The sequence below is a fragment of the Bos javanicus genome, chromosome 9 (assembly GCF_032452875.1).
Source record: "Bos javanicus breed banteng chromosome 9, ARS-OSU_banteng_1.0, whole genome shotgun sequence".
Classification (NCBI taxonomy): domain Eukaryota; kingdom Metazoa; phylum Chordata; class Mammalia; order Artiodactyla; family Bovidae; genus Bos; species Bos javanicus.
This window is the reverse complement of record NC_083876.1, coordinates 12,826,433-12,836,737: the sequence shown is the minus strand read 5'-3', so window position 1 is coordinate 12,836,737 and position 10,305 is coordinate 12,826,433.

Here is a 10,305-nt window from a genome sequence, read left to right as displayed (position 1 = left end):
TCAGAGTTGGATGGTCATATAAAGAAATATAATTCAGAGCTGGGTGGTTATATCAAGAAATATAAACAAGAGACTTTAGAAGAAGCCTTGGGTTTGCTGACATCTTCAAAATGTCCTTATATTTTTGTAATTCTAATAATCTTGGCTACTGCTTTTACTGAGAGTCAATATTGGCTAATATTTGTTGAACACCTTATGAACCAGGCACTGTTTTTAAAAACTGCTATGTATTCAGTAACTTAATCCCAACAGCCTTATAAGACAGATATTATAGGTACTATTATCCTCTTATTACAGCCGTGGACACAACTAGTAGTTGCTAGAAAATGAATCTAAAACCAAGCCGGTCTGTATTCAGAGCCCACATTCAGCTGCGGTGCTATTCTATAACGGTTCAGTGCCTACTGCTGCTGCTGCTGCCAAGTCGCTTCAGTCGTGTCCGACTCTGTGCGACCCCATAGACGGCAGCCCACCAGGCTCCCCCGTCCCTGGGATTCTCCAGGCAAGAACACTGGAGTGGGTTGCCATTTCCTTCTCCAATGCATGAAAGTGAAAAGTGAAAGTGAAGTCGCTCAGTCGGGTCTGACTCTTAGCGACCCCGTGGACAGCAGCCCACCAGGCTCCTCTGTCCACAGGATTCTCCAGGCAAGAATACTGAAGTGGGTTGTCATTTCCTGCTCCAAGAAATCTAATGATAGTTGGATAATTCCCCATTCTGAGCTACTGTTGAAAGCCGCCCTGGGCACCTACGCGGCTCTCTAACCACGTACCGCATTCTCCTGCTCAGTCTCTTGGTTCAGACATGGACGAAAAGCTGGATCTTTAAATCTCCTGGCTCTTTAGAGCTCTGTGGGTATCAGTTTGCTCCCTCTGCTCTCCCACCGCAGGACCCCTGCAACCGGGAGAAGCAGCCTGATTAGGAGGACAGGTGTTCTGGCTCTGGGAGCCACCGCCTTGGGCAGAGCCCCTCCCGGCCTCGCAAAGCGGCTGGGCTGCCAGAATTCGGGGAGGCGGAGAAGCGAGGACCCAGTGGGTTTCCCGCAGCCCCAGGGCGGAGAGGCAAACGAGGCCTTTCTGGGCGTGACGGCAGCCACTCACCGCCCAGGGGCCGGTCCCCTCCGGAGAACAGCTGCCCAGGGAAGGCAGCTGGCAAGCAGGTGGATTGCGAGGGGGTGCTGCGCGCGTCTGACAAGGGCAGATTACCTGGGTCTTATGGGTGAGGATAAGAGCAGGGTGCTATCCTGTTCACAGCTGAATTGGAGAGAAGGTAGTGAACACAGCTGTCAGAGAAGAATTCAGCACAAGTGTGTAAGTGCTTAGTGAAATAGAAATATTTCTTTCCTACAGCAGTGTAATCACATCTATCAGATCAGATCAGTCGCTCAGTCATGTCCGACTCTGCGATCCCATGAATCGCAGCACGCAAGGCCTCCTTGTCCATCACCAACTCGCGGAGTTCATCACTCGAATCACGTCCATCGAGTCAGTGATGCCATCCAGCCATCTCATCCTCTGTCGTCCCCTTCTCCTCCTGCCCCCAATCCCTCTCAGCATCAGAGTCTTTTCCAGTGAGTCAACTCTTCGAATGAGATGGCCAGAGTCCTGGAGTTTCAGCTTTAGCATCATTCCTTCCAAAGAAATCCCAGGGCTGATCTCCTTCAGAATGGACTGGTTGGATCTCCTTGCAGTCCAAGGGACTCTAAAGAATCTTCTCCAACACCACAGTTCAAAAGCATCAATTCTTCAGCACTCAGCCTTCTTCACAGTCCAACTCTCACATCCATACATGACCACAGGAAAAACCATGGCCTTGACTAGACGAACCTTTGTTGGCAAAGTAATGTATCTGCTTTTGAATATGTTATCTAGGTTGGTCATAACTTTCCTTCCAAGGAGTAAGCGTCTTTTAATTTCATGGCTGCAGTCACCATCTGCAGTGATTTTGGAGCCCAGAAAAATAAAGTCTGACACTGTTTCTCCATCTATTTCCCATGAAATGATGGGACTAGATGCCATGATCTTTGTTTTCTGAATGTTGAGCTTTAAGCCAACTTTTTCACTCTCCTCTTTCACTTTCATCAAGAGGCTTTTCAGTTCCTCTTCACTTTCTGCCATAAGGGTGGTGTCATCTGTATATCTGAGGTTATTGATATTTCTCCCGGCAATCTTGATTCCAGCTTGTGTTTCTTCCAGCCCAGCATTTCTCATGATGTACTCTGCATAGAAGTTAAATAAACAGGCTGACAATATACAGCCTTGACGTACTCCTTTTCCTATTTGGAACCAGTCTGTTGTTCCATGTCCAGTTCTAACTGTTGCTTCCTGACCTACATACAAACTTCTCAAGAGGCAGAGGATTAGGCTAATAATGCTTTTAAATATTTATTGACTTAGGCAAGTAGCTAGATCTTGCTTTCCTTAAGGTTATGTCCTCCACAGTTGATTAAGGTTTCTCAAAGTCTTTGAGGGGTGGACTGGGGACAGAGAGCTGACACAGACTCTGAAAGCCCCATCCCAGGTGACCCTATGCAACATACTTTCTGTCTTTCGGGCTTTTTCCTACCTCGTTCTTAATTCTCTTGCTCAGTATTCATTTTATTTTACTTTTCCTTAACCATCAGCTCTTGTGTAATACAAATGTTCAACCATTTAGAATTTCATTTATAGAAGTTATCTATGCCCTATTTTGTTTTGGAGTTGCTCTTTTTCTAAGATTATGTGTTCACTTCATGGTTCCTGTATTTCCTCCAATTTTGAAAGACTGGAAGCATTGAATATTGGACTCTAGAGTGCAAGATATACCATTGAATATGTTATTAGCTTTATATATATATAATTTAAATATTTAAACTTTAAATTCTGTACCCAAACTACTCCATACTGAAACTGAGAACTATAGCTGTTCTCAGCTATAAGGGGAAATTAAAAATATTATTCATAAAAAGCCTTAAAAACATGGCAGATTTAAACACACAGCATTTCATCAAAAATGCAGCCAAAACCTCGAGTGACAGTAATTTAACCAATTAGCATTCCCACCAAAATGAAGACTTTCTTGATTATTCAGGCACACAGTCCAGGGTGTTGCTGACTGATTATTTATGAGAACAGTCAGAGCAGTGTCCCCATTGGTTGTTTTTCAGTCACTGTGTCATGTCCAACTCTTTGCAACCCCGTGGACAGCAGCACACCAGGCTTACCTGTCCTACACTATTTCCCAGAGTTTGCTCAAACTCATGTCCATTGAGTTGGTGATACCATGCAACCATCTCATCCTATGTCACCTCTTTCTTCTCCTCCCCTCAATTTTTCCCAGCATCAGGGTCTTTACCAATGAGTTGGCTCTTCACATTGGGCAGCCAAAGTACTGGAGCTTCAGCTTCAGCCTCAGTCCTTCCAATGAATATTCAGGGTTGATTTCCTTGAGGATTGACTGGTTTCATCTCCTTGCAGTCCAAGGGAGTCTCAAGAGTCTTCTCCAACACCACAGTTCAAAAGCATCAATTCTTCAGCGCCTAGCCTTCTTTGGGGTCCGAGTCTCACATCCATACATGACCACTGGAAAAACCATACCTTTGACTAGATGGACCTTTGTTGGCAAAGTGATGTCTCTGCTTTCTGATACACTGTCTAGGTTTGTCACAGCTTTTCTTCCAAATTTGTTAATTTCATGGCTGCTGTCACCATCTGCAGTGATTTTGTAGCCCCCCAAAATAAGATCTGTCACTGTTTCCATTTTTTCCCCATCTATTTTCCATGAAGTGATGGGACTGGATGCCACCCCATTGGTAGGAACCACACAAATACAAAAGATTGGAAGAAACCTATCACTAACTTTGGCAGAAGTTATTAATTATACCATGTCTGCTCTAGATGGAACAGAGATCAGTTTCTCAACCCACTGGCCTGAGTAATGATGGACAACTGCATTGCTTTGGATTCCTTATTGGCTGGTCACAGTGCTGTCTGTGTCATTGCTCATATTTCTTGTTGTAGTATGTGGTCAATGAAACAGGCAACATGGAATGGCTATGTATTGCCTTAAGGAAAAAGCAAATGACTCTCATGGTCTCCTGGGTTTGTTTTCTTGGCCTAGCTAGAGCAGTTAGGACACTGGTTCCAAATCTTTTTACAGAAATCAGTAGTTGTTCTTGTTTTTATCATAGTGGTCATATGTTGATCCACTGTATTTGTTAAAGAGAAACCAAAATGGAGGCCGAGGCCACAGTATGAATACACTCCTAGCCCAAACACTGAAGGGTCATTCAATTAAAACTTAGAACTGTTCTGATTTCCCTGAAATGCTGACTCTGATCTTAAAACTTAAGCTTTATTCATGTCAGTATAACCTAGCTAATCAACTACAGTTAACAAAGTGAAATCGCTCAGTCATGTTTGACTCTTTGCGACCCCATGAACTGTAGCCTACCAGGCTCCTCTGTCCATGGAATTCTCCAGGCAAGAATACTGGAGTGGGTTGCCATTTCCTCCTCCAGGAGATCTTCCCGACCCAGGGATTGAACCTGGGTCTGCTGCATTGTAGGCAGACGCTTTTACCATCTGAGCCACCATTAGTGCTCTCGAAAGAGTGTAAGTTTCTGGCAATTACAATCACAATACATGATACATGGTTGTTCCTCCTCATGCTTCACAAGCTAAGATGTAACTGCTCAGTGTGGAGCTTCAAGCCTGTTTGTGAACAGTTTGTTTCTCACTCAGTAAAATGTTCATCTCAAATAAAGCTCTCTGAATTTTCTTTTGAAACATTCTATCCAGAGTCTGAAGTGCTTCTACCTTCATTCTCTCATCAGATGATCTCCATGATGATAGAACAGAAAGGGCAAGCAGATCTTGCAACACAGTTGACCATGAAGACAGAGAAGCAATCTCCAAGCAGTGAAGATCTGGGTTTTCAGCCATCCCTGAATTCACCTACCTCCAGCACATGAGAGAATGGTCAAAAGCAGGGACCAGGAGTTTAAATATACAGACAATGGCCAGACCAAATATAAAAACAGAATTCTGATTCACATTCTGCAGCACTCAGTCCAGGAAGGCAAACAATGCCTATGACAATCAACACAAGAGGCCAGGACTTGATTAATGACTGACAGCTTCACTCATTTTCCTTTGGGATCAACTGAGACCCAGCTGGGAAAGTCAAATATGCACCCCTACTCAATCACATACAATGCTCTGCTTCCAGTTAGCCCACCTACAGTTTCCCCAGGCCAACACCTCTTCCTTCAGGCATACCTTTTTTCCATTTTATATAAACTTTTCCCTCTCCTCTGCCTGCTTTTGAGACTCTGCCAACACAAATGATGGTAGCTAACTCCCTTGCTATAGCAACCTCTTAATAAAAAGCCTTCACTTGTTCCCATTTGGGTGATCTTTATTTTCCCACAAGATAATCTATGAGTTGATATTTTTTGAAGTTGTGGGACTAGTATTATTGATCATTCATTTATGCTATCCTCTCTACCTTTGTATATGTTTGAAATTTCCCACAATAAAAAATTTAAAATATTTCAAAAATGTCAGGGTCATTAAACAATAACAACAGCAGAGACTGATTCTATATTAGCTAAAAGTACATTATTGGGAAAAAAACGGGAAATCGAAGTTGGATCATATATTAGACAAGAGGTTAGACTAATGTTAAATTTTCTGAGTGAACAATTTTACATGGTTACATAGGAGAATGTCCTTGCTTTTAAGAGGTAATGATGAAATACTTAAGATAAAGTCATGATGCCTGCCACTTACAGACATTCCATGAAAAAGGTAAAGAGAGAAAATAAACAAAACATTAACAACTGGTGAAACTCAATGAAAGGTATAGAATGTAAATTTAATGTTCTTAGATTTTTTTCCATTGGTTTAAAGTTTTTCAAAGCAAAAAAGTTGGTAGGAAAAGAGCACAATAAAATACATGTATTAGGTTGCTACAAAAGTAATTGCTGTTTCAGACCATGAATTTTAAACCATAAGTATGCTCAAACATCTTTATTAATCAAAATAGGAAGCATTACAATCAACACATTTTTGCCAATGAGAAATAAGTTTGTTTATTCCTGTAGCATAAAAATCTGAGCTTCAGGATTTGAAGAGCTCTTGGAAAGGATTTTCTGCCTCTTGCTGGTTGCGGAAGTGTTTTCTCTGCAAAAAGTTGTCAAGATGCTTGAAGAAGTGATAGTCAGTTGGCGAGAGGTCAGGTGAACATGGTGGATGAGGCAAAACTTTGTAGCCCAATTCACTCAACTTTTGAAGTGTTGGTTGTGTGATGTGTGGCCAGACATTGTCATGGAGAAGAATTGGGACCATTCTGTTGACTAATGCTGGCTGTAGGCACTGCAGTTTCTGGTGCATCTCACTGATCTGCTGAGCATACTTCTCAGATGTAATGGTTTTGCTGGGATTCAGAAAGCTATAGTGGATCAGACTGGCAGCAGACCACCAAACAGTGACCATGATCTTTTTTTTTTTTTTTGGTAAAAGTTTGGCTTTGGGAAGTGTTTTGGAGCTTTTTCTTAAGTTCGACCACTGAGGTGGACACTGCTGGTTGTCATATAAAATCCACTTTTCATCACGTCACAATTCAATCAAGAAATGGTTCATTGTTGTTGTGTAGAATAAGAGAAGATGACACTTTAAAATGACAGTTTTTTGTCAGCTCATGAGGCACCCACTTACGAGCTTTTTCACCTTTCCAATTTGCTTCAAATACCAAATGAGGGTAGAATGGCTAACGTGGAATTCTTCGGCAACTCCTCGTGTAGTTGTAAGGGGATCAGCTTTGATGATTGCTCAATTGGCCATTGTCAACTTCTGATGGCCAGTCACTGTGCTCCTCATCTTCAAGTCTCTCCTCTCCTTTGCAAAATTTCTTGAATCACCACTGCACTGTATGTTTATTAGCAGTTCCTGGGCCAAATGTGTTGTTGATATTGTGAGTTGTCTCCACTGCTTTTCAACCATTTGAATTCAAATAAAAATACATCACTCAAAAATCTGCTTTTTTGTCTAACATCATTTTGATAGTGTAAAATAAATATAAAATAAACAGCAAGTAATAAGTCATTAGCAAAAAAAGTCAAAGTGAGAAATGTGCATTAAAATGATATATAACATTTATTTAATAATGTATTCCAATATCAAACAGCAAAGTTCAACAATACAAAATCACAATTATTTTTGCAGCAATTTAATAATATTACAAAAAAAGTAGAAGCAAAAATTCTCACATTCTTACCTGCATGTCTTCTTAATGGAAAAGTGAAAGTGAAAGTTGCTCACTCTTGTCCAACTCTTTGCAAACCCATAGAATATACAGTCCATGGAATTCTCCAGGCCAGAATACTGGAGTGGTAGCTGTTCCCTTCTCCAGGGGAAATTCCAAACCCAGGGATCGAACCCAGGTCTCCCAAAACTACTACTAGTTAACTATATAGGGAAGGAGCGGACAGGATAGATAAGAGGGGATTGCAAACTAGATTTTTCAGAATGTACACTAACCATACTGTCTGGTGGCTCAGACAGTAAAGCGTCTGTCTACAATGCGGGAGACTTGGGTTCGAGCCCTGGGTTGGGAAGATCCCCTGGAGAAGGAAATGGCAATCCACTCCAGTACTATTGCCTGGAAAATCCCATGGACAGAGGAGCCTGGTAGGCTATAGTCTATGGGGTCGAAAAGAGTTGGACACGACTGAGCAACTTCACTTTCTTTCTTTACGCTAACCATAATATTTTTAAAATGTACTTTGTAAGTTATTGTTATATTCTAAATAGCTTGTCAGTAATGATTTTCATTTCTTTGCCTGAATATTATTCAGTAGTATAATATCTCCTTATTTATTAATTTATCCATCCATCCAGGGGAACCAATATGTAGTTACTGTTTGCAGAAGCTCCTAAGGATTAGAAGACTGTCCTCAACTGTTCAGAACACAGCCTTTATTGCATTCTTTTTCTACATGATTGCTTCTAGTCTGAATGATTTAATATCACCTTCCTAGTTCATTCTCCTCATTTTGACCACTTTTTTCTAACTATCTGTGAGGTACGTTTTGATATTATTATTTGGTACAAAAAAACCCCATGCTTTGTTACATTTTTCATTGTACAGAGACTACATCTTGGGAACTGAAGATTACATGAAGTGAAGAACAGAGACTCTCAATGAGAAATTACAAAACCAGACATTCCCTGGTGGTCTAGTGGCTAGGATTTGGTGCTCTCACCACCCCGGCCTGGGTTTGATTCCCCATCAGGGAAGCCTGTCTTCAAGATTTCCTGTTGGCTCAGATGGTAAAGAATGCAGGAGACCTGGGTTCTATCCCTGGGTTGGGAAGATCTCCTGGAGGAGAAAATGGCAACCCACTCCATTATTCCTGCCTGGAGAATTCCATGGACAGGCTACAATCCATGGGGTTGCAAAGAGCTGGAAATGACTGAGCATCTAATACTTTCACTCACATATTTTATTGACTGAACCCAAATACTCTCAGACTGGTCATTCCAGGGCTAAGCAAGAGAAAATGAAAGCAAGTGCAGAAAGTTCAAATAACTTGTATTCGGTCACACCACTAGAAAATATTGGAGCCAGTATTCAAGTCATGCTCTCTCTCCCACCAATCAGAGTCAAATCAGCAAGCTTTAGAGGTATAAAATGATGGAACTGATTCACCTTGGCAGATTCAGCTAAATCCTAAAAACCTTGCAATTCTGTTCTGAAGCTGACACGGATCAGCTACTAAAACTCAAAGTTTGCCAAGTGTAGGAAACATTGTACATTCTCTGCATAAGACTGCAAATGGCTATACTTCCAAAATAAAACTAAATCAGAAATAAACTTTGCCATCCAGATGGGAATGCCAAAAGAATTTTTCATGACCTTGCCTTTCTCAAGTATGTCTTGACCTAATAATTAACTACCACAAACCAGCCTTGCGGCTAACTCATGCTACATGTAGGAGTCTGAAATTTTTCAGGGATAGAATTTGAAGAGGCCTCAAGTTGGATGCATTCTAAAGAGAATGGCTCAAGGAAAAATATTAATAATTTATAAAAAGATGAAATTATATCTATATTATGCCCAGCTGAAAAAATTAACCCCAGGTGGTTCGGGAATTTTAAAGTTATGGTAGAAACTTGAGCATTCTTAGTGGAAAGTATAGAGAATGTCTTTAGACCTCAGGGCAGAGCAGGACTTAAGAAAGACACAATGAACTTACCTTAAAGACTGATAAATCTGACTATATTAAAATTCAGAACTGTATTCCTCAAAAACACCTTAAAAAAGGTGAAAAGGCAATTTAAACTAGAAGACATTCACAGTATACATGATTGAAAAGTAATTAGTAATACTGAGGGAGAATATATGAAAGGGAGAACTTACCCATATTACTTTATATCCTCAAGGCTTTTTTTTTTTTTTTTACAATATGCATGTATTATTATGTTCATTTTAAAAATTAAATTGAAATAAAAGTATCCAGTAAAGCTAGATTCAATATCTCCTCTTGGATTACTGTTAAGGCCTAGATGATGCGGATGAGGGAATTCAGTAAGGGGGAATTGACCATCCCCCTTACGTAAATGATCAACATCTTTCATTAAAAAGATGTAAAAAACAAACACATCTTAACTAATTGTAAGTGTACAGTCGTTTGTATAGCAGATGCTGTCTATACAACAATTATCAAACAATACTTGTAGAAATGCACTAGGAAAGAACAGGAACGCGCGCGGTCTACTCACACAACCTTCAGGACAATAATTTCTTGTGGGGAGAGAGGAAAGGTCTTTAGTGGCATCTGTTTTAAAGAGAGAAGGCAAATGCGGGAAATATTAACATCTTGTTAAATGGGGCAAGGGGAGGGGATACATGAGCGTTAAACAACTTTTTAAACTGTGAGAAATCTTCACAATTTAAAACTTTAACTAAAATTAAGAACAATGAGAATAAATGTTCATCAGTACTCGCTGTTTGAGGATTTTGGAAGTAAACGACTTTTGTCTCCACCTGCTACATCTCTTGGAACGACCATGTCTGATGACTGCATTTTAGACACGACGCACTTGTAGAAATGCGTCTGAAGCGGCAACAAACCAGAGTCGGCATATGAGAGAGAAGATACGGATTCCAGGAGCCCGCCCGCGGCCTGACCCGACCGGGCCTAGACGGGACCCCACTTCATGCAACCACACGATCCGGGAACTACGGACGCCTCGGGGTCGGCCGTTATTTGCCTGGCAGCGCCTCCTAGAGCCTCCAGGGCTCCACGGTGAGACCTGCTAGAG